Source organism: Ovis canadensis, chromosome 26 (assembly GCF_042477335.2).
Source record: "Ovis canadensis isolate MfBH-ARS-UI-01 breed Bighorn chromosome 26, ARS-UI_OviCan_v2, whole genome shotgun sequence".
NCBI lineage: Eukaryota > Metazoa > Chordata > Mammalia > Artiodactyla > Bovidae > Ovis > Ovis canadensis.
In genome coordinates, this window is record NC_091270.1 from 21,073,334 (window position 1) to 21,080,160 (window position 6,827).

Sequence of the window (6,827 nt, forward strand, 5' to 3'; positions counted from 1 at the left end):
CATGGACAAGGCGGGTTACAGCCCCAGAAAAGCGCGGATCTCAGGGGATGTGAAGCTGCTAAGCAGAATATCAGGAGGAAGGCAGAGATTCTGACTAACCTGACCTAACAGGATTCCTAGTGAGGGCAGATCAGGGTGATCACATATGATCTGGGGATCACGGGGGATGAGGAATCGGTCAGAATTCAAGGCTGAGCAGAATGGAGGAAGTGCACAAGTGAACACAGAAACCAGGTCTAGTTGAAAACGAGCTCAAAAGCGTGAGCAGTGTTTGGTCAATGATAGAATGTTTGTCAGGATGGCGGGCTCTCTCCTCTCTCTCTCTCTCTCTCTCTCTCTCTCTCTCTCTCTCACACACACACACACACACACACACACGTCAGAAAACGTTTGAAAATGTCCAGTGCCCAGATACACACACACACACATACACTCACACATCAGAAAACGTTTGAAAATGTCCAGTGCCCAGAGGAATTTTCAGTTGTCGCAAATGAGGTTAAGTACTTCTGTGGTGCTGGGGGTATAGAACGTGCCTGCCAGTGCAGGAGAGGAAAGAGACACAGGTTTGACCCCTGGGTTGGGAAGATCCCCCAGAGAAGGGCATGGCAACCCTCTCCAGTATTCTTGCCTGGAGAACTCCATGGAAAGAGGAGCCTGGCAGGCTAGTCCATGGGGCTGCAAAGAGTCAGGCACGACTGAAGTGACATAACACACGCACACTGCTGTAACTTAGTGTTAAGGAAATGTGTGAATAAACAAATAGAGAAGGCCAATCAATCATCGTTCCATGCTCTTTTTCATAGATCAAAGATGCCTCTGCCATTACAACTCATTCAGCTTAAAAAATTAAGTTAAGCAATGATAGCTTCCTCAAGCCTTCCAATTCCTATCTTCTTAAAAAATCACAACTGCTTATACCAGGACCTAATATCAATAAAAATAAAATATATACAAGTACATTTATTTTAATTTAAACTTATTTTAAAGATACAGAACACACTTTCTGAATACTTACAATGTTTCAAAGGAGGAGGAAGTCGTGGATCAATTATAAATCATTCTGATCATGGGTGTTAGGTGATCTTACATCTCAGCAGTATGAAAATTCTCGAACGAAAACAAAGACTCAGGAGAAGCTCATGGGGAATTATAAATTCCTCAGTCATGAGAAAATATTCTATAACTTGGAAGGTAAAAATGAATGAAGATGCAGAAGTGCTGCAAAAATTGGTAGTGTCTTGAAAGTTCTCAAAAGTATTATTATGACTTCACCTTAACCATGACCTTTCTCATATTTTTTTCTGCATCATTTTTCTATCATCAAATATTTTCATTATGTTATAAAAATGCACACAAAATAGAATTTTCTCTTATCAATTAATATTCTTTACCTTCATTAATAATGATTTCTTTGATATGCATACAAATTCTCAGGCTTGAATTTTTTAGAAATGGAACATAAGTGTATTTTAAGAAAACATTTCATTCTTGTTTAACAATATTTGAAAACAAAAATTTCAAATTTTCCCCTCTGGGCATTTCCAAATTTGTCTTTTAATTCTGAAATTAGTCTCTTAATAAATTTGGTAGTTTCTTTAATAATTACTTGAAAAAATGTAGAGTAATTGTATTGACTTCAGGCTTCAAGGGGGAAAAATCAATCATTCTTCATTTAATATTTATTTACTTAGCAATAATTAATCAGAAGTTTAATGTTGTCTGGACTCACAGGCAACTGAGTTTGAGTTAATTGAATATTTTTAATTAAAATAACTGAACTATATCTATCCAACTGCAGATGGAGCCCCAAAGGCAGTACTTGCTTAAACAGTTAACCTAAATTAACATTTGAAGCAACACACATACTCAATAGTTTTGCAAGGAAAATTAGTTCAGCAGTTAATAACAGTGACTTACATACTGTACAATGGCTTAAGTTTAATTCTGTCTTTTTTTGTTAAGCTTATTATTCAAATTAATTGATTCCAGTAAGCAAGCATAGAAAAAGTAGTGACTTAATGATAAGTGAAACATTTTATATTGTGACTACTAATATTCTCAGGGAACAGAAAAATTGAGAGACAGAGAGTTTGGGTCTCTTGAGTTTTAAGCTGTGTTTTATTGCTTCAGAAGATGGCCAGATGGATTCTGTATACAAATCAAAATGTTTTTTTATATGCTCTGAAACTTTCTAATTTAAAATTCTCTAGACTTACAATCTAAGCTTACAAAAGCTGAAATGTAATTAAGAAACACGGCGGGCCACTTGGTCATTGCTGATGAATGACGCGTCTCTGCTACATGCAGTAAGAAGCAAAGCCCAGGACATGGGTTCCACCAGGGTCGTTAATCAGCATATTCACCCTGTCTGCAGCGCCTGACTGTAATAATAAATGGCATATAACACATTCCAAGTTTCAAAGAGAAGATTAATTTTATTGAAATCCACCACTAGACCAAAAATAGACAGGCCCTCTAAAAATAATTCCAAATTATAACGGGATTCCTAGTGACCTTCCTTGGTTACTGGCTGGGGCAACACAGCTGTCTGGGTGATGAGTATTGAATGATAACATGAGGTGAGAAGCAAGATGGATTCTTTATCATCCAACCCAAGGATGGCTACAATGTCTATCATTTCCTAATTGAAACTGGTTAGTAGAGGTGTTCTGGGATTCCAGCAGGGGAAAATATACCAGTATTAGAACAGTACAAAATACGTCATTGAAGATTTTCACGTCACATAATTAAATTCATTTTGAGATTAGTTTCCAGAACACTGTCTTATTAGGAAAAGAAAGAAGATTGGTAAATTCTGAGGGTTAAAAAAAAAAAGAAAAGCAAACATGAAAATTCTGGAACATAGCAGATATCATAAAACAGGTTGGATATGGAGTGTTGACATCCAGAGCAGGATTGAGAGCATCCAGGTTGGGCTATGCTGGAGGGGGGAGGGGAGTATGTTTTTCTTAAGGTTGTCTAAGAAAGGACAGATGATCTTTCACTGTTTTGACAAAAGTCAACCTATGAGTAAACACCAGCAGCACTGATACTTCTATGTATGAGATCTATGTTCAATGTGGGGGAGTATGGTTAGGCTCTTAGATGATAATCATGGAACCAGAAGAAACTTTAAAAAATGTTAATCTTCCAGGATCTATTCAAGGTCACAGTTGCTTCTCAGTCCCCATCTTCTACGATAACCTTCAAGCAAACTCTGCCACATGCCGCAGCCACGCAAACAAACTGACATTTCCAAACATGGGTTGTCGTGTTTCCGTGAGACTGTGACGCAAAGGTCGGGGGCAGAGCACGCCTGCCCAGGAGCAAGAGGAACAAACTCTTCTCCAGGTCACGCTGCTTCCTTAGTGAAGCTTTCACAGACTCCCCCAGATGTAATGATCGTGCTCCCTTTGCTAATCCAACGTTTGCACCGTATTCAGTTCAATATCCGGGACTTCCTTCTATGTCTCTCACTTCACTGAACTCAAAATGCACTCTGTAGTCTGCAGCGGCTGAATCCATGTCTGCTGAAAGACCCCTTGGGGCAATCTGAGGTGGGGGATCGGAAGCTAGGCTGAGCAGCAGGGGCTGAATCCATGTCTGCTGAAAGACCCCTTGGGGCAACCTGAGGTGGGGATCGGAAGCTAGGCTGAGCACATCTTTATTTTTCTCCCTCAGCTCATCTATGTTTCTCTAGATTGGTCTCTTTCACCTGGATCTGGTATAGAGCATGCTGTACAGAACAACTTAACTTCTACTGGTTTTTTTGTGGTTTTTTTTTTGTTTTTTTTTAATTGAAAGAAAGATACCTGTGAGCTGACATGTAACTTCAGAAGCTTAATGAAGAGGCACCAATGTGTATTCCAAGCAGGCAGGGTCCCTTATGATTGCCTCCAACAGGCATTCAGCAGTAATTGGCTACCTATCATTATTGGCTACCATTTATAGCTGTAAAGATTGTATCAGTTTTTGTCAGTGGGAAGAAGAGCTAACATTCATTAGGCAATGCACTTGGTTCAATACATTAGTGGCTGCTTGGTTTGCAGGGGAAAGGAAGATTGCAAAGTAGTTTTTGTGGTTGAGAACTGAAATGTTGCAGTTTCCAATAATGGAAAGTTTTGTTTCATTTCCATCATTTCCCTGTGTGCATTTACACAGGGACACACGGCATGAAGGTGCTGGCTGATAAGAGTTAGCCTGGAAAAATTCAGACTGAAAGCACTACGGAGAAAGGAAATACATGGTCTAAATCGAAAATGAAAATACATAGAGACTTCATTTTTATAAAATTGATAACAGCTTCAATTTCAGGGCTTGTAATCGGGTCGCTCAGAGTTTCTGTTTCTTCCTGGGTCAGTCTTGGAAGATTGAGCGTTTCCAAGAATCTGCCCATTTCTTCCAGGTTATCCATTTTATTACCATATAATTGTTCATAATAGTCTCTTATAATCCTTTATTTCTGCATTGTCTGTTGAAACCTCTCCTTTTTCACTTCTAAGTTTGTTGATTTGATTCTTCTCTTCTTTTTTCCTTGATGAGTCTGGCTATAGGTCTGTCAACTTTGTTTATCTTCTCAAAGACTCAACTTTCAGTTTTATTAATCTTTACTGTTGTTTCTTTCGTTTATTTCTGCTCTGATCTTTATGATTTCTTTCCTTCTGCTAATTTTGGGGGTTTGTTCTTCTTCCAGTTGTTTTAGGTGTAAAGTTAAGTTGTCTATCTGACACTTTTCCTGTTTCTTAAAGTAGGACTGTATGGCTATAAACTTCCCCCTTCAAACTGCTTTTGTTGTGTCCCATAGGTTTTGAGTTGTGTTTTCATTGTCATTCGTTTCTGTCATTTTTTGATTTCCACTTTGATTTCCTCAGTAACCTGTTGGTTATTTAGAAACATGTTGTTTACTCTCCATGTGTTTGTGTTTTTTACAGTTTTTTTTCTTGTAATTGATATTTGTGATATTTGTGATCAGAAAAGATGCTTGATACAATTTTCTTAAATTTACTGAGGTTTGATTTGTGACCTGAGATGTGGTCTATCCTGGAGAATGTTCCATGTGCACTTGAGAAGGTGTATTCTTCTGCATTTGGATGGAATGTCCTGAAAATATCAATGAGATCCATCTCATCTAATGTATCATTTAACACTTGTGTTAGGCTATGAGTTTTGACGTTGTGAAAAATAAGATAGCAGTTCAAAATGGAGTCACTCACACTAAGTCCGACATACTAAACTGAAAATTATTCATAGTTCTGGCTCTCCCAGCCATGGCATGCTGAACCAGTCGATCAGGAACCATCTGACAAGCACCTGTTAGGTTGTCTGCCTGACAGACGTCTGTGCGCCTGCGCTCAGTCGCGGCCGACTCTTAGCGACCCCGTGGACTACAGACCGCCAGACTCCACTGTCCATGGGATTTGTCAGGCGAGAATATTGGAGTGGGTTGCTGTTTCCTCCTCCTGGGGATCTTCCCAACCCAGGGATGGAACCCGTATCTCTCGTGTCTTCTTCATTAGCAGGAAGATGTGTTACTGCTGCGCCAACTGGGAACCCTTGTCATGGCCTAAATGAAGGTAACTCTGCAATAACAAATGGCTTACTCCTGGTATAAATTCTTACTCCTTTCTGCCTGTAAAGGTCTTTCATTTTGTACAGGTCCTCAGAACTCCCTTCTCTCTGCTTACATGAGACACTGCCCAGTTTCATTGATATTTGCTCAAATAAACTCTTAATGTCTCTAATATGCCTCAGTTTAACAATGTATTTACCTATGTGACCTGAACGCAAGTGAAGTCACAGGACATTTCTGCTGCTCCGAGTATGTGCCAAGTGTCTCTTTCCAGTCAGTATCACCAATCTAGAAGCAACAGTCTCTGATTTCTATAAATACAGATCAATCTTATCTATAACTGAACTTCCTTCATGAAACATATTAGTGAATTTTTCCACTCTCCTCCTGTTACTCATTTCTAGGTTCCTACCGTGTGGTCAGAAAAGACACCTGATACGATTTCAGTCTTTTTAAATTTGTTAAATCTTTTGCTGTAGTCTAAAATATGATCCTGAGGAATGTTTCATGTGCCTTTAAGAATGTATATGCTGGCACTGCTGAGCAGAGTATCTGCATATGTCTTTTATATCAGTTTGCTCCATACAGCTATTTAAATCTGCTGTTTCCTGACTGATTTTATGTCTGGATGATCTATCTGGTGTTGAGAGTGAGCTGCTGAAGTTCCCTACTGCTGTATTTCTGTCTGTTTCGCCCTTCATTTCTACTAATACTTGCTTGAAATATAAAAATTGTCCAATGTTGGCTACATATATAAATATAAGTATATTTATACTTGGTGAATTATAAATTGGTGAATTGACCAATATTCTATATTCAATATCTCTATATTGTGGACTGAATTGTCCCTGGTGACTGATTTTGATTGAAAGTTTACTGTATCTGATGTGAGTATAGCACCTCCTGTTCTCTTTTGATTTCATTAAAGGAATATCTTTTTCCATTTCTGCTATTCTCAGTCTATGTGTGTCCTTAAAGTTAAAGTAAGGTTCTTGTGGGAAGCATATTATTTTTGGACCTTGTTGTTTTTTATAATCCATTTATTTACTCTGCATTTCTTATTGCAGATAGCGGTCCATTAACAATTAAGTAATTGTTGATATGTAAAGATGTATTATTATCATCTTGTTGTTTCTGAGTGATTTCTTTGGGAAGGGTTTCTTTTATTTCTTCCTTCCTCTCATGGCCTTCCTTTGTCATTTATTTTTTGTAGCAGTTTTGTTTAATTACTTTCTCTTTACCATTTGTGTACCTA